This window comes from Mus caroli, unplaced genomic scaffold, assembly GCF_978045245.1.
Source record: "Mus caroli unplaced genomic scaffold, Mus_caroli_1 scaffold_12, whole genome shotgun sequence".
Taxonomy (NCBI): Eukaryota; Metazoa; Chordata; class Mammalia; order Rodentia; family Muridae; genus Mus; species Mus caroli.
This window is the reverse complement of record NW_028227267.1, coordinates 77343506-77367784: the sequence shown is the minus strand read 5'-3', so window position 1 is coordinate 77367784 and position 24279 is coordinate 77343506. Positions and strand designations below refer to the sequence as shown.

At 37.5% G+C, this 24279-nt stretch overlaps 1 long non-coding RNA gene across 3 annotated transcripts in view; it reads left to right on the top strand.

Moving 5' to 3' along the window:
- The window catches only part of LOC110309935 (uncharacterized), a 67658-nt gene that overhangs the window by 22799 nt on the left and 20580 nt on the right, over positions 1-24279 (top strand). For all 3 annotated transcript variants that reach the window (XR_002379771.2, XR_015044749.1, XR_015044750.1), the window contains exon 2: positions 10886-10938. This is a non-coding gene — a long non-coding RNA (uncharacterized LOC110309935). The remainder of the gene's footprint in view (positions 1-10885; positions 10939-24279) is intronic.

Sequence of the window (24279 nt, the reverse complement as noted above, 5' to 3'; positions counted from 1 at the left end):
ATTTAATTTTTCGTAAACTTGTACACACTGATTATTTCCACTAAGCTGTCATTTTATTATCTAATCATGAATTTTCTACCTTCTGGCCTATTTAATGTTATTATTTAGAAAAAAAATAATGAATGTGAAATAGTTTCCAGCACATGAACTTCAATGAGTATGACTTATTAAGTGAGCTTGATTAACATTTTAAATTTTCTTCTCTAATTATCATCATACTAATTATTAATCTAAAATAAAGGAAATCTGCTAATATACCCTAAATCTCTAAACATCCAATTCAGTGAGAATTTCAGGACAGTAATCACTCTGGAATTTTGTAGTAATAATTCTTGCTCACATTTCTATATTCATCAATCAATAATTAATAACACATACATGATTAGTATTGAGGAAGGAGTCATGCTCAGTTGATCTTTTAAACCAAGGTTAACATCTCAGTGTATCTGAATTCATGATGACTGCATTTTGAAGAATTATAAACATACAAATTCATTAAAGTTGTATTCAAATGTATTTTGTTTTCACTGTGATGGAGTTCTGTGGATTTCCTGTTTTAAAAATAAGAACTTCATAAAACACACAACTTCTTTTCTGAACTTTAGATTACTTTGTTTGTTTTCTGTTGTGATATTTGCCATGACCAAAAGCAAATTGGGAAGAAAACTGTATATTCCATTTTATAGGATACAGTCTACCATTGAGAGAGGGGAAGGCAGAACTTTGAGGCATAATACATAGAGTTTTCTGGTTTGCATCCTCCATCACATTCAGCTACTTTTCTTAGACTGCCTAAGCCCACTTGCCAAAGGATGGGACCACCCATAGTGATCTGGACTTTATTGCATCAATTAGAAATCATGAAAATGCCACATAGACATGCCCATGGGTAAATTTAATGGAGGCAAGTTATCAGTCAATGATGCCACTTTCCAAGCGTGTCAGGGTGTCAACTAGGGATGCCCATCTCATGAGAAATGTGGAACTAGTTCACTTTCTGACATTTGTACTTTCTTATATAAATAAAATAGCAGAGTGGGATGTGTGTGTGTGTGTGTGTGTGTGTGTGTGTGTGCATGTGCGCATGCGCTCGAATGTGGTATCTATGCACATGTGTATGCATTTGTCTCTGTGTGTGTGTATATATATGTGTGTGTGTGTGTGTGTGTGTGTGTGTGTATGTGTGGGGGGGAGGGGGGTTCAAGCTGAAAATTCAATGACAGAAAGATGAAGAGTTCCAAACCCAGGTTTAAGATATTTTACCCAGCAGCACAATAGTACATATCCAATAGCACATGCTACCACAAAGGTAAAGAATTTTCTGGATAAACTTCAGTCTGGTTTTACTCATACAAATGTGTGGTTTTACATTCTCATTTCTTAGAGGTAATCTGTTAATCAAACAGGCTAATCCTCTCTTCACCTTGTGTTGGATGAAGGATTTTGTTCTATATCATGGCAAAATGGTCCTACTCATGGCAGTAGTCCACTCTCATCAAGTAGGTTGAATAGCTCAGGCACGGAGAACACAATATCAACTATTCCTACTAAGTGTTTAGTATTTTTGCTTCAGGTGTAAGCATGTAATATGACTGACTGTGGCTGGATACAACACAGCCATATGATCATTGAAAATGACAACTAAATTTCCTTTCTTTTTGTCTCTTTGTACATGTGCTCCTTCAGGATGAAACTCTAACACATTAGACTCTATAGTCAAGTGTATTCATTACTTACTTATTATGAATCTCAGCATAGAACTAGGGAAAACATGTCAAGATTTTTTTAGTGTCATGAGATGAAGGATTTAAATGTTGGATTTATGTGTGGAAATATGTCTGTGTGCTATTGAGAAGTAAACACTGTACTTTAAAAATATTTTATACCATCACCAGGTGGCGGTTGTGTACTTCTTTATTCCCAACACGCAGGAGGCAGAGGCATGTGGATCTCTTTAAATTCGAGGCCAGCCAGTTGAGGCTATTACAAAAAAAAACCAAAAAACCCTGTCTCACAAAAACAAACCAAAAAGCAAAACAAACAAACAAACAAACAAAAATTTGTATTATTTTTCTTTTTTTGGGAGGGGGTGTTTTTGTTTTTGTTTTGTTTTGTGTTTTTAATATTTTTTTTAGGTATTTTCCTCATTTACATTTCCAATCCTATCCCAAAAGTCCCCCATACCCTCTTACCCACTCCCCTACCCACCCACTCCCACTTTTTGGCTCCTGGTTCCCCTGTACTGGGGCATATAAAGTTTGCAAGTCCAATGGGCCTCTCTTTCCAGTGATGGCCGACTAGGCCATCTTTTGATACCTATGAAGCTAGAGTCAAGAGCTCTGGGGTACTGGTTAGTTCATAATGTTGTTCCACCTATGGGGTTGCAGATCCCTTTAGCTCCTTGGGTATTTTCTCTAGCTCCTCCTAGCCTAGAAAAATCAAGAGAGAGAAAGGACATCACGTTCTGGAGGTAATTTTTCTTTCTTCTCATAATTACTAGAGATTGAGGAATTCAAAGAAATGATGAGTATCTGGTTAATAAAGAGCCTGTCCAATCTCCAGTAAAACAAATGATTACACTTGAAACTTATAAGACAAAGTTTTCAAACGTACCACATATTAATTTCTTGTCAGTATTTATTTTCGTGAATCTATTTTTGAACTGCACTATATTCAACTCTTATCTGCAGTAACTTCAAGAAGACTATGGACATATATAAATATCCCTAAATATAAACAGATAATGCAGCATTTCTCTTGTAATTAAAGAATGAGATAAGATAGCAATGTAAGTGGAAAGACCTCAAAATAGAGATATTTTTATTATCTAGTCTAGACACTACATGGGGCTTTAAGGATCACATTTTATCTGTGCCTTTGGTTCCTTACATCTGAAATGACTTACCAGAAGTTATATAATAAATTGCTGTCAGACCCAGAAAAGAACACTGGGTTCTGGAGAACAGTGCTAGGGGTAAGGGGCAATTGCAGAGAATTAGTAAGAACATATGCCTTTGACAGTGTCAGCCAGCTAGTAATTAGCTACGGATTATTGAAGAAAGAAAGGAACATGCTAAATCTTCATTTAAGATTTTTGATTTTTGTGGAACATGGTAGCAAATTTATAAAATATCCTAATTTTTGAATGTTGAAAATTCAGCTTGTTTGAACATTAATTATATTTATATCCACAATATTTCATAGTCAGCTTGTGTGCTGCTGATTGTTAACCTATATGATAATACCCAGCTATGATTCTATGATATCTTAATTAGAAGTGCAGTAGACATAATTTAACATCTCATTCATGATTCAGAAACGTCCAATGGGTTTCAGGGTGATGTCTCAGTAGGCAAAAGTGCTTCTTCTGCAGGCATGAGAACGTAAGCTTTAATCTCCAGCGTACACACAAAATGCAGACATCCAGCTGCATGCTTGCAACAGCAGCAATGCAGGGGACACAAACAGGCAGATCCCAAGAACACACTGATCTGCCAGTGTAGGTGGAAGTGACAAGTTTCCAATTCAGTGAATGTTCTTGCCTCAAGCCAATAAGACAAAAGAAATGAGGAATACATCTGACATACTGGCCCCTGTCCAAGTGATGCGTGTACTGGCACAGACATTTGCATATCACACATCAATAAATAAATAAATAAATAAATAAATAAATAAATGTCTTTTTGTATCTCTCTGTCTCTCTGTCTTCTTTCTCTTTATTTGTATCTCTCTCTTTTGTGAAAAAGATCAGAATTTTAAGAATATCACTGTTTTAGAGAACTAACAGAAATACTTAAAGTCCAAAAATGATAGACAGAAATTATTTAGCTCTCTGTTAGTAAATAAAGTCGCTATTGTTTCCCTTATTTTCTCTGAACATTCTCCATGCCATTTGTGATTATAGGAATGGAAGTATTGGTGCAATCTGATGTTTACTAGGTATGAGTTAAACAAACCAGATAGTTCTGTGCTCCATAATTTACTGTCATAGAAAATGTTCCTGGAAACATGCATTATTACCAAACCAATGTCTAGTATTATAACCCAATGACAAGGACAAAACCCAGTGCACCTGCTATTAATGGCAGCTTCTACGAGAGGCTTGGCCTACAATCTGTTTGTTAGGAAAAAGCAGCTTTCTAAAAGTCTAATTATCATCATTTCAACTGATTATGATGTTTCTCAAAAAATTACACTAAAACATAGTGCTGCTTTTATGACAAGATCAGATAACAATGACATACACAATGCTCAGTCTCAATGACAGACTAAACCTTCCAAATTATCCATCAGCAGACATCACAACTGGAAAAACATATCTGTATCTCAAGTAGAAATTAGGACTGAGTTTATATGGGAGATTAATACTTTCCAATTTTGTGTTTTAATTTGCCTCAAAACCCAACACTGCTACAATACTTGGGTTTCTTTATATTTGCTTCTAAAGAACCGTATTCACCTTGAAAAATAAAGCTCTAGAATGCTAGTCATGGTACTCATACCTAAGGAGCTGGTGCATTTGTTAAAATTCAAAGGGAGTGAAACCACCTATGAGCTAGCCTTTTCTTCAGAAGCAAATGGCAGGCAGGAAGCCAGTACAGTCTGCAGAGATGCAAATTTGCTTGTAAGGCTTCCTTCCTCCTTGCTCAGCACTTAATTGAAACTTCAATTAGAAAATTGTGCAATTTGGTTTGGCTTATATTAGTGACTTTCTTTTCTTTTTCATTTTCTGCCTCTTTGTGCAATACATTCATCTTGGATGGCTTTGTACACTCTAGCTTAGACTACCCATAGATTAATTAGCACTCTAATTTTCACATTTTTGTCTACAATAATTTTTCCTGACTTTTTACTTTTCTGACAGCTCACTTGTTCTAATATATTTACCTCCTTACCCACAAATATATGCATGGAAATATAATGAGAGGAAAAGAAGAGAGTGGAGAAAAAGATTTCTTCAATTTTTTAAGTTTGGCACTTATATTTTGAGTAGCTTATATTTTAGTTTAGCTTTGAGAATCTTTTCATAAAACATTGATATTTGTAGGAAAATATAACTTTTATTGTCTTTATGAGATACTAATTAATTTTTTTTAAATTCACATGTAAATTTACCTTGTAGTTTGTGTTTATTCTGAAAGATGATTGATCTTTATAACTATAGCTAAAGTCAGGATGCAGAAAAGTTTCATTCCTTCCACATCATCATGGCTTCAGGGACTTGGATGTGACTAGGGTGGCAAGGAAATGAAGAAAAGACAAATATAGACATAAACACAGTCAAAAATCTGGGACCAGGTTGTCTGAGCTCTCCGCACGATAAGCCTCAGCACTCTGGAGGACAGCTCAGTGGTTTGTTGTTCAGGGTTGAATAGAAAGTGAGATTGTTGTACAGTTATCCAACTGTACGTTGGCTGGTTTATTACACAGAGATAAGCAAGGAGGTAAGATTTATGGGTTACAGCTCAATCAAGGCAACAGGTTTAGCTGATCTTCATAAGCAATGCATGCAGGGAAGCAATCTTCATGCTGTAACTATCTGGTAAAATAACAATGGTGAATATTTTCTGCCTATGCTGTTAACATTAACACACACACCAGAAGTCAGAAGGCTCTGCCCTTTCCTTCTCAGCCTATCCCCCAGGAAGAAGGCTTTGGTATTCCTTCCTGGGTCTGAGAATCTGGCATCTTTGACATTTCCATTTCCATGTAGACAACACACATTGACTCCGGACATCACTTCTTCAAGGCTTTCTCTACCTCTTAAACATCCCCTCTTAAGATCTTCCCTCTGCTGCCTTTTCCTGGTCAATCCCCTACATCTAGCCTTTACTAACTGTGTATATGGGGATATTCTATCATTTGGCTTTTTGGAATATATTCTATCTGGAATCATGCACCTCACAATTGTTTGAGTCTGGCCTCTGCAATTAACAAAATGGATCATCTATCTAGCTGGATGTGTCAACAGTTCTGCTAATTATAATTTTTATTAAAGTTTATTCTAATATCTAAAACAAGTTTAAAGTTTTTGAAATTGGTTTTGTTTCAAATCATTTATTGTTTGATAATACTTTAGAGTGTGGTTAATTGCTATTTATTTTTATAAATTATGAGCCTGGTTGTTCATAGAAGTCATCAGTACAGATTTGTGCTTCAAGCAGGTCTTCAGTCACAATCACCTTCCTTGGAAAAAGATTGAGAGTTCTATGGGGAGTGAGTAATATTTGCTGTCAATGTTATGTGGCTAGAATATGTATTGAGGCATATCTGATGTCCTGAGTTAAATAGTCCACATAGCTATTCAAACAACTAGGTAAGAACATTTTGGCACCATTAACATTTATATTAAACCCTATACTTCTCTTCTGGATTTTGGTTTACTCCCATTCTCTCTCCTCCCTCTCCCTCCCCCTCCCCTCTCTCTCTCCCTCCCTTCTCCCTCTCCCTCTCCCTATCCCTCTCTCTCCCTCCTTCCCTCTGAAAGGAATGTTAGGTAAAGAGGCATAAGTGAGCTGGTTGTATTTTATCAATATGACAGAAACCTAGACTCTAAGAAGAGGGGCCCTTACTTGAGAAAATGTCCCTCTCACATTGGCCTGTAATCAAGTCTGTGACAGGATATATGATAAACCAACCTGCCTCCATCTTAGTCTTGAAAGCCATCTTATAGTATATACAAACTTGGCTCATTCCTTTTTATGACTAAATCTTTGTTTTTCAACAGTTGTGCTATACACTAAGTACAAAGGGCTCTGTGTTGCCAATTCCAGGAATTGGCAACAATCTTTTCTTTCATTTAGTTGTGAAAACCACCTTTATTATGACTGCTTACCTTGGTTTATGACCACCTTTTTATGGCCATCTTGCAACAATTGTCTTTGTTTCAGAATGTTTTTGTAAGCCACTTGTTTGGCTTGTGCTCTGCTTCTGTAACCCCACCTATTTGCCTTCCAAATTCCACAATTTGAAAACTACCTACTTCTGAAATATAAAAACCCTTATTCTACCCTTTCCCAAATGCTGCTCTCTTGAACCCCACCTTTAGAAAACATAGTAATGTATAATAATAATAAAAGTTTACCTTATTTAATTTGACCATGATTATTTGGATCAGTTGTCTTTATTCTGAAATTTGTGGCGTTACTATATTGTCTTAATATTTTATATGAGAAGGTCCAACTCAATGCTGGCAATGTCACTACTGGGGATGCAATCCTGGGATATATAAGAGAGAAAACTGCTATCCAGGAGAGACTGAGCCCAAAATCATTGTTTTGTTCCACCATCCCATCTGCTTCAGTTCCTGCATCCAGAATTCTGCCTTGAATTCATACTCTGATTTCCCTCAGTGAGTGAGTGTTGCATGAGAGTTATAAACCCTTCCCTCTCTGAGTCACATTTGGTCATCATATTTTTTTTTTCATAGTAACAGAAACCCTAACTAAGAAATTGAAAGCAGGTTCACGGGGAACTTCTGTAACAGACTTGAGCAAATGTTTAAGAGGAAAGTGAGAGGAGTTTTGAATTTTGGACTAGATAAGCCATTAAATGGTAAGAGTTTAATATGCTCTTGTGGAAACCGAAAATACAGTGGTTAGAGCAGTGCAGAGAGTAGAAGTCAGGCTTGTGATGTTTCAGGGGAAGGAAGGACTCTATCAGGTCCAGGTGTGTGCCTTTTCATATTAAGACTTGTGTTCTGGTCAGCTAGAGCCAAAGGATTTGTTGTGATTAACAAGAGACCAGACCATTAAAGAGAAACCTTTGTTTTACTAGGACAATCAATACTGTACAGCTGGGGCTGACAGATCAGCTGTAATTAAAACGAGAACATCACCATTGAAACAAAATCAACTGGGAAGTATTTCCTTACTCTCAGCAAATTGAAACTGTGGTCCAGAGTTGGCTAAGGTTTTACCTTGTCCCAGAAGCCAAACTCGATGATATGTAAGAGTCTACCAAGTAGTGCTGATATTGAAGCTATGAAGGTGTCATGGAGAGAAGTGGAACCTTTCCACCAGAGAGACCATTGGTGAAGACTGTAATGGAGACCCCAGAAATTGTGTCAGAAAGCCACCAAGGAGAGTGACAGGTGTGGAGTTGTTCACTAGAACAATAACTAAATTATCTTATATAGTCAGTTCTGCTTATTTTATTGTCATGGCTACCAGGATAAGGCTATCTTTACTTAAAGATGTAGGATGAACACATTATACAGGGAAGAAACAGACATATGACAAACCCATATGAAAGCAAAGCTGTTTCTTTATGTTTCCTCTCCCTATGTTTCAGAATACTATTGGATTTTTTTTTTTTTTTTTTTTGGTTTTTCCAGACAGGGTTTCTCTGTGTAGCCCTGGCTGTCTTGGAACTCACTTTGTAGACCAGACTGGCCTTGAACTCAGAAATCCGCCTCCCTGAGTGCTGGGATTAAAGGTGTGTGCCACCACGCCCAGCAGAATATTTTTTTAAAGATCTTAATAAGTTTTCTAAAGGAACACTGAAGAACATATAGAAAAGCAAGAGGAAAGAGACAAAGACACAAATAAAATCCTGTTCTTAGAATTTTAAGTTAAAAACAGGTGGACTTTCAGGTTTCACAATGGCAGTTGCTAATGTGTGCTCTTCGGTCTGTAGATAGATTTATCATTTACTTCTCAGTTCCTTCTTCTATGGGTGAAAGTAATACTCCTATCAAAATACATGAGTCGAAGACTGTACAATTTTATCACATTATCAAACATAAATATTAAGAGTTTTGAATTCCCTGCTTCTCACATTCTTATATTTCTTTGAGATTATTATTTAGCTTACATAACATCTGGAATGGACGACTTCAGTAAAGCAATAATTTTTATAGACTTTTATTACTGAAATGTACCTTTCCAAATAGTCACTTTTACAACTAGAAGGGAAATGGGATATGTTTTGGTTCACTAAGCCAGTAGGCTTCCCTATGCAAGACTGTTATGAAAACTGTCAGAAGGACTTTAATTGGTAAGATGCTGGCCTAGCAGTCAGGAAAAAGTACTGATTTCAACACTCAGTACTGCATAATCAGAATACAGTTCTTGCCTATAATCTCAGTACTCCTGGGGCATACAAGTCCAAACCTGAAAGGTGGTTATTGCGGACTTACTGTGTCTGGTGCGTGGCTGGGCTAAAATGAACCCCAATAATAAATAAAAAATAAATGAAATTGGAAAGGAACTTGCTGGTACACACAAAGTGTTTATTGGGAAGGGTAAGAGGATAAGAGTGTAATGGAGGACGCACATGTATCTGCAAACACACACACATATAGGCACATATACATATACACATATGTGTGTATATATATATATATATATAAGTATATCTATATCTATATATGTATATATATATTAGAAGAATAAATTAACACATCTCTAATTTTTAGCTTAAAAATGAAAATTTACAATAAAACTTTATTAATTTAATCTTTAGCGTTTTGAATATTTTTATTTTTGTGACATGGTTGGTAGTTGTTCGTGATAGTTAGTAGTGCATATTTGTTTGTTTGTTTGTTTAATTATTTATTTATCTATTTTACCAACTAGAGCACTGTCAGGGGTCATATATTAACCTTTAGTCTTCCATAGTCTTCATATCTACTTGTGACAGCTTCCTATTATTGAGTTAACCACGATGAAGACTTCATGCCTCAACTACTGTTCCTAGGGTCATCCTGGGTTTAAGATTTGTGTGACTCGTTGGTCACAATTTCTTTGTCAGTTGTCAATAATTCAGTTTTATATGTGTTTCTGCTTCAGGATGCTTCAGAAGCACCAACATTATGCTCATGGCAAGAGATCTAAAACTCCCCTGTGAGCAAAGCTTATGCAGCATCTGTTACCCCTTTAGACGACCTTCTTGTGCTTGGGAGTAACACACCCTGGGCTTCGATTTTCTTTCTTCATTTTTCTTTTTTTTTTTTTTTCTTTAGTCAAATCAACTAAAAGCACAAAATTTGGTCACAAACTGATGACAAAATAAGTTTGATTATGATAGAACATGATTTTGCTGGGCAGTGGCAGCACACACCTTTAATCCCAGCACTTGAGAGGCAGAGGCAGGCAGATTTCTGAGTTTGAGCCCAGCCTGGTCTACAGAGTGAGTTCCAGGAAAGCCAGGGCTACATAGAATAACAAAAACAAAAACACACAACTGAAAAACAACAACAAAAGAAAATGAATTCTTCTGGTGCCAGTTTAGCTGATAACATAAAGTCTAGCAATACTAAGTTTTTGCTTCTCTGTAAATACCACTGGATGTTTAAAATGTTAGAATTGATTTAAACCTAACTAAATGTACATTATCTGATGAATCACAAAATCCATAAATGATGAGAATCAACTATATTCTTGAATTATATAATTATTTAAACTTAGAAACACCATTATTATTTGTGCTTGTGTGTATGTGTGCATGTGTGTTACATACAGCTCAATTCTCAGGACTGCGTGTACATGTATGGAGAGACCAGAAAAATTTATCTGTTGCTCACCTTGTTACTGCCTTGAAACAGTGTCTCACTGAACCAAAAGCTACCATTTTTAATAGTCTGGATAGACAAGAATCTCTCAAAATACACCACTTTCCCCTATATTGGATGTGAATTCAGGCAAACCCAACTTGCCTGTCTTTGTATGTGGAAACTGGCAATTGGATCTCAAGTCTTCAGGTTCTTATGTTTACCAAGTAATCTCACCTACTGATCCATTTCAATGTCCCCAGTATTTGTACACTAAATTAAATATAAAATTTAAGTCTTAAAATTGGCAAGGCATTATAATCAAGATTTTCAGAGTATACAGAATGATTCGAGATCATCCATGCTTTAAAAACTTTGTGTTTGATTTCACAGACATCCTACAAACTATCTGCATTGTGTTATTGACTCTACTTGAATCAACAAAGGTAAAGAAAAAGTGACACTACAATCAGGGCTGCAAACAGTATCAAATTTAGAAACTCCTACTCTGAAATGCAAAAAGGGAAAATGAACACATGTAACACTATAAGCAGTGAGTACAAATCAAAGATACACATTGACTTTTCCGTGGATCTCGATTACTTACCGTGTGGGTTTCTCCAACAGTTCTTTTCACCCTGGGCATTAGAAGTATCCAATGGTTAAATTGATCCAATGGAAAAGTTTGCAATAAGTAGAGTAGAGAAGAAAAAAAGCAATTGGTAAGTAGCAGCATGGTGTGTCCAGAAGTGAATCAGATTGAAGACACTCAAGCTTTCAATAACATCAGAGAGATTTCCCTAGCATGAAAATAGGAAGAAATTAAGGTAAATGAAGTTGTGATCAAAGAGTATGTGTTAAGAGTTTAAGTCAACAGAGGCCCAATAGTTTGAGATGCTTACAAAGTCCAAGACTTCCAAAAGATTTGAAAGTGAAAGGTTTAGATTGATTGGTTCCTGCTAAAGATGTTTTCAGTATGGAGAATTGGATTTTTTTCACATTTATTCTGATTGAAGTTCCTAAAACAAAGAACATTGTGAGTTATACAGCAATGCCCATTACACATGAGCAATGATAACTGTAGAGGTTAAAACTATATGTAGAAGATGCTTGGAGTCTGATATCATAAACCCTAGGAGGGTTATACTTATATGAGAATAGGAAAAGAACTATTAGGAATTGAATATAGGTAGTCAGGAGGATGCCAGTGTCATCTCAGATTTCTAAGTTCTCTGTTGTACAGAAAGCTCAGAGTATCATGTTCCTGTTAGAATTACCACTGGAGAGCTTAATGTGCTGAGTCTGAAAGGGAACATAAAATAATGTCAAGCATGTTCAGAGAAAATTGTGTATGTGGGCTTAGAGCTTAAAGAATGGTTTTATAACAAAAAATGAATTCCAGAAAACACACATTACAAAAATGTCTGTAGAAAGAGAGTAGCAGTGAGTGGAGAAAAGAGAATCCTGGTCATGAAGGGAAATTGGGTCAATTCTGATTTTGCACATTTGGTGGTATTTAGGATGATTGGAATTAAACGTGTTAATGAGTTAAATAGGAATTGCATCCTCAGCAAATCATGTGGAAAATTCAATCAGTAATAGGATCTCAACTTACCCTACTACGCTTCCCAGTCTTAACCCATGCATGTGGCTTCAGGTTGATGAACATATGTGCAAGTGTTTTCAATCATCTAGAAATAAACAGCTGACCTATTCTGAGGCCTGCTTCTAAGAAACATAACAGGCTGGTGATTAAGACTGTCTGTGCATATTGTGAATAGATTTAGGAGCTATTAACAGCTGTATTTTTTTTATACTAAGGAGACCCGAGATTCGAAGATTGCTTACCTAATTCATATTTGATTTCTTCAACTATTCTCTCATATCTTCCTGTTATTTTTCTCTGGGTATTCTCTCTAATAAACATATCTACTTCTGTACACACACACACACACACACACACACACACAAACGGCGGTTGGGGAATGGTTGTACAGAAGGAATATATATATATTCCTGCATTTGTATTCCATTACTGACTCTTGATATATCTTTTTACCTCTCTTTATACCTCTTTCTCTCCCACCACAGTCCTTTTTGACAGAGAAACATACATAAATGCATGCACTCAGAAATGCTTAGCAGTTAAGAGTATACACTGGTTTAACAGATAAGTGATCAGTTTCCTGAGCACATATTAGGTGTTGCACAATCTCTTGTAACTCCAGCTCCAAGTAGATCTGAAACCACTGAACTACAGCTTCCAGCACTCCAGTGCATATACCCTTGGTATACATATATGTAATAAGAAATAGAAATAAGGTTTTAATTCCAGATTTTGCATATGAGAAAACCAGCAATATCTGTACATCTTAATTTGTTTTTTGGTTTTTTTCAAAACAGGGTTTTGTGTAGCCCTGGCTGTCCTAGAACTCACACTGTAGACCAGGCTGGTCTCAAATTCAGAAATCTGCCTGCCTCTGCCTCCAAGTGCTGGGATTAAAGGCATGTACCACCACTGCCCAGTGTTAATCTGGCTAATTTTCATTTTTGGCCTTGATGATCTCAAGTTTCATTCATTTTCCTGAAAATGACAATTTTTTCCTTATGGGTAAATAAAACCACTCTGTATATACCACACATTGTTCCAAATATTGATTTAATAACAGTAATCTAGGATGGTTCCTTATCTTGGTATAGCTAGAGCACAGCAATCAATATCATTATGCATGCCTCCCTGTGATACCCTGATTTAGATTCCTTTAGGCTTATTCCCAATAGTGACAAACCTGGATTACTGTATTTTGTATCTTAATGATAGCCATTTTCACTATAGTGATATGAAATCCTGATGTTCTTTTAATTTGCATTTCCATTATAAAAAGAAAAAGACAGTGAATAGTTTTTCAAATGTATATTGGCCATTTTGTATTCCATTATTTTTTAGAGCTGTCATTTCAATTTATTTACCAACTATGTTTAACTCTAAGAGCTTGCAATGATATTAATTCCCTATCTCATATATAGTTGACAAAGATTTACCTTTATTCTTGATGTTGTCTCTCCACTATACTAATTGTTCACATTGCTTTGGAATTCCATTTAATACCATAATTTATGGCATTATTTCCTAAACTACTGAAATCTTTTCCAGAAAGGTTTTGCTCAAACCTATACTTTGAAGAATTTTGGCTAAGTTTCATCTTTAGAAATTCCAGAGATTCATTTTAATAGATGCAAAAACTGACTTTTTAAAGTATAACATACTTTCATGATAAAAATCCTCAAGAATTTAGGAATAGAAAGAATGTATCTCCATAAACCAAAGGCTATAAATTACAATCCTATAGCTAGTATTCTACTAAATGGAAAAACATTTGAAAGCATTTCCTATAAAGTCTAAGACAAGAACATGCTGCTTGCTATCTCTCTACTTTTGTTTGATACAGTGATCCAAGTCTTAGCAAAAGAAATTAGTCAAGGGAGGAATAAAGAGAAAAATGGGCATTAAAAGAAAACAAATAATATCATCCACATTTGCAGGTGACATTATTCTGTGTTTTTAAGAATCCCTTTGGCAAGCACTCGGGTGCCTTGCCAGAGGAGTCTCCGGACACCCACAAGGACCCACACAGGACTCCCCACAGGATCCTAAGACCTCCAGTGAGAGGAACACAGCGTCTGCTCCAATCCAATCGTGCAGAACCTGAGACTGCATTAACTAGGGAAGCAGGCAACCCGGCCTCTGCTGGGGCACAAGTCCCTTCCGGTCCACTCGAGCACCAGGGTGCCTTGCCAGAGGAGTCTCCAGACACCTGCAAGGACCCACACAGGATTCCCCATGGGATCCTAAGTCTTCTGGAGATTGGAACACAACTTCTGCCAGGAGGCAGGTTCGAACACCAGATATCTGGGCACCTTCCCTGCAAGAATAGAGCTTGCCTGCAGAGAATACTCTGACCACTGAAACTAAGGAGAGAGCCAGCCTCCCAGGTCTGCTGATAGAGGCTAAGAGAGTCTCCGGAGGAACAAGCTCTAATCAGAGACAACTATAACAGCTAGCTTCAGAGATTACCAGATGGTGAAAGGCAAACATAAGAATCCTACTAACAGAATCAAGACCACTCACCATCATCAAAACACAGCACTCCCACCCCACCTAGTCCTGGGCACCCCAACACAGCCGAAAATCTAGACCCAGATTTAAAAGCATATCTCATGATGATGGTAGAGGACATCAAGAATGACTTTCATAACTCACTTAAAGAAATACAGGAGAGCACTGCTAAAGAGTTACAGGTCCTTAAAGAAAAACAGGAAAACACAACCAAACTGGTGGAAGTCCTTAAAGAAAAACAGGAAAACACATCCAAACAGGTGATAGAAATGAACAAAACCATACTAGACCTAAAAAGGGAAGTAGATACAATAAAGAAAACCCAAAGTGAGGCAACACTGGAGATAGAAACCCTAGGAAAGAAATCTGGAACCATAGATGCAAGCATCAGCAACAGAATACAAGAGATGGAAGAGAGAATCTCAGGTGCAGAAGATTCCATAGAGAACATCAGCACAACAATCAAAGAAAATACAAAATGCAAAAGGAACCTAACTCAAAACATCCAGGAAATACAGGACACAATGAGAAGACCAAACCTACGGATAATAGGAGTTGATGAGAATGAAGATTTTCAACTTAAAGGGCCAGCAAATAACTTCAACAAAATAATAGAAGAAAACTTCCCAAACCTAAAGAAAGAGATGCCCATGATTATACAAGAAGCCTACAGAACTCCAAATAGACTGGACCAGAAAAGAAATTCCTCCCGACACATAATAATCAGAACAACAAATGCACTAAATAAAGATAGAATATTAAAAGCAGTAAGGGAGAAAGGTCAAGTAACATATAAAGGCAGGCCTATCAGAATTACACCAGACTTTTCACCAGAGACTATGAAAGCCAGAAGAGCCTGGACAGATGTTATACAGACACTAAGAGAACACAAATGCCAGCCCAGGTTACTATACCCAGCCAACCTCTCAATTACCATAGATGGAGAAACCAAAGTATACCATGACAAAACCAAATTCACACATTATCTTTCCACGAATCCAGCCCTTCAACGGATAATAACAGAAAAAAAAATACAAGGACAGAAATCACGCAATAGAAAAAGCAAGAAAGTAATCCCTCAACGAACCTAAAAGAAGACTGCCATAAGAACAGAATGCCAACTCTAACAACAAAAATAAAAGGAAGCAACAATTACTTTTCCTTAATATCTCTTAATATCAATGGACTCAATTCCCCAATAAAAAGACATAGACTAACAGACTGGCTACACAAACAGGACCCAACATTCTGCTGCTTACAGGAAACCCATCTCAGGGAAAAAGACAGACACTTCCTCAGAGTGAAAGGCTAGAAAACAATTTTCCAAGCAAATGGTCTGAAGAAACAAGCTGGAGTAGCCATTCTGATATCAAATAAAATCTACTTCCAACCCAAAGTTATCAAAAAAGACAAGGAGGGACACTTCATACTCATCAAAGGTAAAATCCTCCAAGAGGAACTCTCAATTCTGTATATCTATGCTCCAAATGCAAGGGCAGCCACATTCATTAAAGAAACTTTAGTAAAGCTCAAAGCACACATTGCACCTCACACAATAATAGTGGGAGACTTCAACACACCACTTTCATCAATGGACAGATCCTGGAAACAGAAACTAAACAGGGACACAGTGAAACTATCAGAAGTTATGAAACAAATGGACTTAACAGATATCTACAGAACATTTTATCCTAAAACAAAAGGATATAGCTTCTTCTCAGCACCTCAGGGGACCTTCTCCAAAATTGACCATATAATTGGTCACAAAACAAGCCTCAACAGATACAAAAATATTGAAATTGTCCCATGCATCCTATCAGACCACCATGGACTAAGGCTGATCCTCAAAAACAACATAAATAATAGAAAGCCTACATTCACGTGGAAACTGAACAACACTATTCTCAATGATACCTTGGTCAAGGATGGAATAAAGAAAGAAATTAAAGACTTTTTACAGTTTAATGAAAATGAAGCCACAACTTACCCAAACCTAGGGGACAAAATGAAAGGATTTCTAAGAGGGAAACTCATAGCTCTGAGTGCCTCCAAAAAGAAACTAGAGAGAGCACACACTAGCAGCTTTACAACACATCTAAAAGCTCTAGAAAAAAAGGAAGAAAATTCACCCAAGAGGAGTAGATGGCAGGAAATAATCAAACTCAGTGGTGAAATCAACCAAGTGGAAACAAGAAGAACTATTCAAAGAATTAACCAAACGAGGAGTTGGTTCTTTGAGAAAATCAACAAGATAGTTAAACCCTTAGCTAGACTCACTAGAGGGCACAGGGACAACATCCTAATTAACAAAATCAGAAATGAAAAGGGAGACATAACAACACATCCTGATGAAATCCAAAACAACATCAGATCGTTCTACAAAAGGCTATACTCAACAACACTGGAAAACCTGGACAAAATGGACAAATTTCTGGAGAGATACCAGGTACCAAATTAAATCAGGATCAAGTTAACGAGCTGAGCAGCCCCATATCCCCTAAAGAAATAGAAGCAGTCATTAATAGTCTCCCAGCCAAAAAAAGCCCAGGACAAGATGGGTTTAGTACAGAGTTCTACCAGACCTTCAAAGAAGATCTAATTCCAGTTCTGCACAAACTATTCCACAAAATAGAAGTAGAAGGAACTCTACCCAACTCATTCTATGAAGCCACAATTACTCTGATACCTAAACCACAGAAAGATCCAACAAAGATAGAGAACTTCAGACCAATTTCCCTTATGAATATTGATGCAAAAATACTCAATAAAATTCTCGCTAACCGAATCCAAGAACACATTAAAGCAATCATCCATCCTGACCAAGTAGGTTTTATTCCAGGGATGCAGGGATGGTTTAATATACGGAAATCCATCAACGTAATCCAGTATATAAACAAACTCAAAGACAAAAACCACATGATCATCTCGTTAGATGCAGAAAAATCATTCGACAAAATCCAACACACATTCATGATAAAAGTCTTGGAAAGCTCAGGAATTCAAGGCCCATACCTAAACATAATAAAAGCAATCTACAGCAAACCAGTAGCCAACATCAAAATAAATGGTGAGAAGCTTGAAGCAATCCCACTAAAATCAGGGACTAGACAAGGCTGTCCACTCTCCCCATACCTATTCAACATTGTACTTGATGTCCTAGCCAGAGCAATTCAACAACAAAAGGAGATCAACGGAATACAAATTGGAAAAGTTGAAGTCAAAATATCACTTTTTGCAGATGATATGATAGTATATATAAGTGACCCTAAAAATTACACCAGAGAACTCCTAAACCTGATAAACAGCTTCGGTGAAGTAGTTGGATATAAAATTAACTCAAACAAGTCAGTGGCCATTCTCTACACAAAGAATAAACAGGCTGAGAAAGAAATTAGGGAAACAACACACTTCTTAATAGTCACAAATAATATAAAATATCTTGGCATAACTCTAACTAAGGAAGTGAAAGATCTCTATGATAAGAACTTCACGTTTCTGAAGAAAGAAATTATAGAAGATCTCAGAAGATGGAAAGATCTCCCATGCTCATGGATTGGCAGGATCAACATTGAAAAAATGGCTATCTTGCCAAAAGCAATCTACAAATTCAATGCAATCCCCATCAAAATTCCAACTCAATTCTTCAACAAATTAGAAAGAGCAATCTGCAAATTCATCTGGAATAACAAAAAAACCTAGGATAGCAAAAACTCTTCTCAAGGATAAAAGAACCTCTGGTGGAATCACCACGCCTAACCTAAAGCTTTACTACAGAGCAATTGTGATAAAAACAGCATGGTACTGGTATAGTGACAGACAAGTAGACCAATGGAATAGAATTGAAGACCCAGAAATGAACCCACACACCTATGGTCACTTGATCTTCGACAAGGGAGCTAAAACCATCCAGTGGAAGAAAGACAGCATTTTCAACAAATGGTGCTGGCACAACTGGTTGTTATCATGTAGAAGAATGCAAATTGATCCATTCCTATCTCCTTGTACTAAGGTCAAATCTAAGTGGATCAAGGAACTTCACATAAAACCAGAGACACTGAAACTTATAGAGGAGAAAGTGTGGAAAAGCCTTGAAGATATGGGCACAGGGAAAAGATTCCTGAATAGAACAGCAATGGCTTGTGCTGTAAGATCGAGAATTGACAAATGGCACCTCATGAAACTGCAAAGCTTCTGCAAGGCAAAAGACACCCTCAATAAGACAAAAAGACCACCAACAGATTGGGAAAGTATCTTTACCTATCCTAAATCAGATAGGGGGCTAATATCCAATATATATAAAGAACTCAAGAAGGTGGACTCCAGAATATCAAATAACCCCATTAAAAATGGGGCTCAGAACTGAACAAAGAATTCTCACCTGAGGAATACTGAATGGCAGGGAAGCACCTGAAAAAATGTTCAACATCCTTAATCATCAGGGAAATGCAAATCAAAACAACCCTTAGATTCCACTTCACACCAGTCAGAATGGCTAAGATCAAAAATTCAGGTGACAGCAGATGCTGGCAAGGATGTGGAGAAAGAGGAACACTCCTTCATTGTTGGTGGGATTGCAAGCTTGTACAACCACTCTGGAAACCAGTGTGGCCGTTCCTTAGAAAATTGGACATAGTACTACCGGAGGATCCTGCAATACCTCTCCTGGGCATATATCCAGAAGATGTCCCAACCAGTAAGAAGGACACATGCTCCACTATGTTCATAGCAGCCTTATTTATAATAGCCAGAAGCTGGAAAGAACCCAGATGCCCCTCAACAGAGGAATGGATACAGAAAATGTGGTACATTTACACAATGGAGTACTACTCAGCTATTAAAAAGAATGAATTTATGAAATTCATAGCCAAATGGATGGACTTGGAGGGCATCATCCTGAGTGAGGTAACACAATCACAAAGGAACTCACACAATATGTACTCACTGATAAGTGGATATTAGCCCAAAACTTAGGATACCCAAGATATAAGATACAGTTTGCTAAACACATGAAACTCAAGAAGAATGAAGACTGAAGTGTGGACACTATGCCCTTCCTTAGAATTGGGAACAGAACACCCATGGAAGGAGTTACAGAGACAAAGTTTGGAGCTGTGATGAAAGGATGGACCATCTAGAGACTGCCATATCCAGAGATCCATCCCATGATCAGCATCCCAACGCTGACACCATTGCATTCACTAGCAAGATTTTGCTGAAAGGACCCAGATAAAGCTGTCTCTTGTGAGACTATGCCGGGGCCTGGCAAACACAGAAGTGGATGCTCACAGTCAGCTAGTGAATGGATCATAGGGCCCCCAATGGAGGAGCTGGAGAAAGTAGGGAAGGAGCTGAAGGGATATGCAACCCTATGGGTGGAACAACATTATGAACTAACCAGTACACTGGAGCTCTTGACTCTATCTGAATATGTATCAAAAGATGGCCTAGTCGGCCATCACTGGAAAGAGAGGCCCATTGGACATGCAAACTTTATATGCCCCAGTACAGGGGAACGCCAAGTCCAAAAAAATGGGAAAGGGTGGGTAGGGAAGTAGGGGGGAGGATATGGGGGACTTTTGGGATAGCATTGGAAATGTAATTGAGGTAAAGATGTAATGAAAAAAATAGTTTTATATGTAAAAAAAAATATATCACAAGAACTCACTGCCCTGCCAATTGTGTAAAAATAAAATATTGAGCCTCTGATTCAATGAGATACTTTGTTTCAAGCCAGTGCCCTATACTGGCTTCCATATGAAATTATACAGTACACACACCCACAAACTTGCATAGAAGTAACACATACACATACATGCACCATACCATAGACATGCACATAAATACATACTTCATTCATAATAGACTATAGAAGAGACATCCAGCAATGAACCTAAACCTAACTATGAAGGCAAAATACCTCCTACAATGAAAACTTCCTTCCTAAAGAAAGTGGAGAAGACACTAGAAGAAGAAAGATGGCAAAACCTCCTATGCTAATGGATTGGGGAAAAAATAGCATTGGGAAAACAGAGTTGCTGAAAGTGAAAAAAAGACTTAATACAGTCCCTATAAAAATCTAAATAACAATCTTATCTTTTGGGGATTCTAAAGACAAGCATAAAATTATAAAGAAGCAGAACCCAAACCAAGGCAAGCAAAGAAAAAAAATTGGGTGTTGTCTGATAATGGAGATATCACAATACCTGGTATGAAATTATACTACAGGACTACAGCAACAAAACAAAAACAGACATGGAGACAATGGAATAGAAAAAAGGACTTTATGGGTTAATATATTTTTATTTAAAAAAATAAAATTTATAAAATGTTATATAAAAACTTATATTTTATTTAAAAAATATAAGTTAATATATTTTTATTAAAAAAAATAAAATTTATAAAATGTTATATAAAAACTTATATTTTATTTAAAAAAATAAAAAATATATTAACCCATAAAGTTACAGCCAACCTAGTTTTTGACCACAAACACACCAAATGGCTGTCCAGTGACAAAGAGTCAGTCCTGAAACCATACATACAAATAACATTATGTGAATTCAGCAGCTTATATTTAGGAATATATCTGTATATAAGACACATGCATATAATAACGATTAATGGCAAAATAGGCCATGAATTTGAAGGAGAATATGGAGGAGTATATGAAAAGATTTGTAGGGAATAAAGAAGGAAGAAACATTGTAATAAATTACCATCTCAGAAATGAGAAAGAAGAAAAACTTGCTAGTTATTTTAGATACCTTAGTAATGTTTTAAACACAGCTGATTTATCTATTATGATTTCAAAATATAATAGAAATGAATATTTACTTATATTGCCCTTAATTTATAATAAAGTAAAATTACTTAGTTATAGCTCTAGGTATGATCTCATTTAATACAATTTTATTTCTTTTTAAAACATAAAATGCAGAAAAACAATGTCTGTTTTAACAAATGGTTCTGGGAAAAGTGGGGTTTCCTATAGAGGAATAAATCTAGGTCTCACTCTCCACATCTATGTCTTGCTTAATTGAGGATGGGTTGAAGAACTTAACTGATGGATCCTTGAGATTATAGAGGAAAGCAGATATAAAATTCTTCAAGATTTATGTAAGCATTTTCTAAGTAGGACTTCAGTGGTACAGAAATATACTCAATAATGACTGAACAGGATTACAAGAAATTTAACCTTCCTATACAGCCAACTTAACCAGCCTGGAGGGAGATATGTAGTGCCTTGAAGTTCAGCATTTTGGGCAAACTGTGAGAACAAAGTGTAGTGATACCTGCTTGAAAATTCCATAATGAAACATATTATCTTGTAGGGTATTAAAAGAAGTAACCAAAGGGGGAAAATTCCCCTTTTAAATTTCTTTCTAAAAAATGTAGATAAATGTAAGAAGAATGTGTTAGTGTTTTATCAGCTTGTCACAGGCTAGAGTCACCTAGAAAGATTGAAGCAGATGCCACCATCAGATTTGCCTGTAGGTAAGCCTATGGAGCATTTTTGGGATAAGTGATTAAGATGCGGAATCTAGCCCACTCTGGATGGTGCCACCTGTGGGCAATGGTCTGAACTGTATTAAAAAAGCAAGCTGATCCCTTTAAAGGGATCTGCAACCCTATTGTTGGAACAACATGATGTACTAACCAGAACCCCGGAGCTCTTGTCTCTAGCTGCATATGTATCGAAAGATGGCCTAGTCGGCCATCAATGGAAAGAGAGGCCCATTGGACTTGCAAACTTTATATGCCCCAATATAGGGGAATGCAAGGGCCAAAAGAATGGGAATGGGTGGGTAGGGAAGTGGGGGGTGCTATGGGGGACTTTTGGGGATAACATTGGAAATGTAATTGAGGAAAATATGTAATAAAAATCAAAAAAAAAAAAAAAAGCAAGCTGAGCAGCTGGAAAACAGACTTCATCCGTGACCCCTGATTCATTTCCTGCCTCCAGATTATAGATTTGTGTCCCTGCCCTCATTTCCCTTCAGAATGGAGAAATACTCTCTTCCTTCCCATGTTGCTCATGGTCATTCTATTTATCTCAGGAATAAAACAAGCTAGGACAGACAGGCAGGCAGGCAGACACACACACACACACACACACACACACACACACACACACACATACACTACACACATTAGGAGAGAGAGAGAGAGAGAGAGAGAGAGAGAGAAACTTAAAAAATATAAAGCCAAATTTCTACTAAAGGTATAATGGAGATGTTTGAGAATAAAAAAAAATCAATACAAATAAATTAGATAAATAATGAAAAATAAAAAGCATAATAGTTTTATAAATATTTTAAAGTACACAATTATGTTTCCTGTGACTCATGCCAGTGCTGACTCTGTAATGGGAAAAGTGTCTGGTGTCCATCAGACCACCAGAGCCTTGTCTCTCTTTTTTGTAGCTTCCCTTGTTTACATACCATAGCCGTGTGGTGATCCCACTTAGGTTGGTGGTCTGCCCTGTGCAGGTTCTCTTACCCTTCTGTTGTGGGTTAAAATGGTGTCCCTTCGGGACACTACAGGACTAGGACTACTCTTGGAGGAAGACATGGGGAGCTTGACTGTGTGCACCCCACGCTGCTGCCAGACATAGGGCTCTAATGAGCAGCAGGACCCAGCTCCAGGGGTGGAGAAGCACAGTCTGCGGGAGTCTCAGGCCCTTGGGAAGATCTGAGAATAGAGTATGGGCCCACTGGCAGGCTCTAGTCCAGGGCGAAGGGAAAAGGGCAGGAGAATTCCGGCTGGTTCCCTCTGAGAGAAGAGTCCTTGGCTTGGTAGGTAGATAGCTTCTTGGCTTGGTGGAGAACATGTCTGAGAACGCAGGGAGGCCTTCTGCGTGAGATAAGACTTTTTTGAGAAGGACCTGCTCTATTGCTCCAGCACAGTGGGTCCTGATGAGAAGACAGTCGTTTAAGGCATTTACTGTCATGGAGTAGAGGCAGAGAAAGGCAGAGAGAGGGAAAGAGTAGAAAAGTAGAGGCCGGCCATGGCCATGTGGCAAGAAGGGAGTAAGGGAATGCGGAGAGAGGGGTTTGCAAGAGGGCAAGAGAGAAGCAATTAGGAAGCAGGAGTAAGAGAGGGAGGAGGGGGTAAGCAGCCCCTTGTATAGTGGGCCAGGCCTACCTGGCTGTTGCCAGGTAACTGTAGGGGTGGAGTCCAGACAGAATACCAAGAGCTTGGGCAGTTGCTCTAGGTGACTGATGACCACTGATTTATGGATCTGGGGCCTTGTGTCAGGATTCTGGTGCCTGGAAGTGTGGCAAACTCTTTTGTCCCTTGCAGAGTTATCTACTGGGTCTTTGGGGTTTAAACCCAGGTCAACCAGGAAACAGGCTGCCTTTCACAGTGCCACATTTTGTGACTTCTCAATTTTTGATGATTAAGGTATCTGAGCCAAAAGAATTGCTACAAATGTGAGTGGGTTGAGTACATCTACATCGTGAGCTGCACAGGTGAACCTGTCCATGAATCTTTAAAATGTACCACCATTTATCTTTCAGTCTGGAGGGATGCAGCTGCAGATGTCAAGGTCAAGAACTCTTCTGGTGCTTCAGAGGTCTGGAATTCCATGAAAGTAATCATTAAGCAGATAACACTGATCCATTCCCTGACCTCCAGCTCAATGCTATTGAATCCCCTAGATGATTAC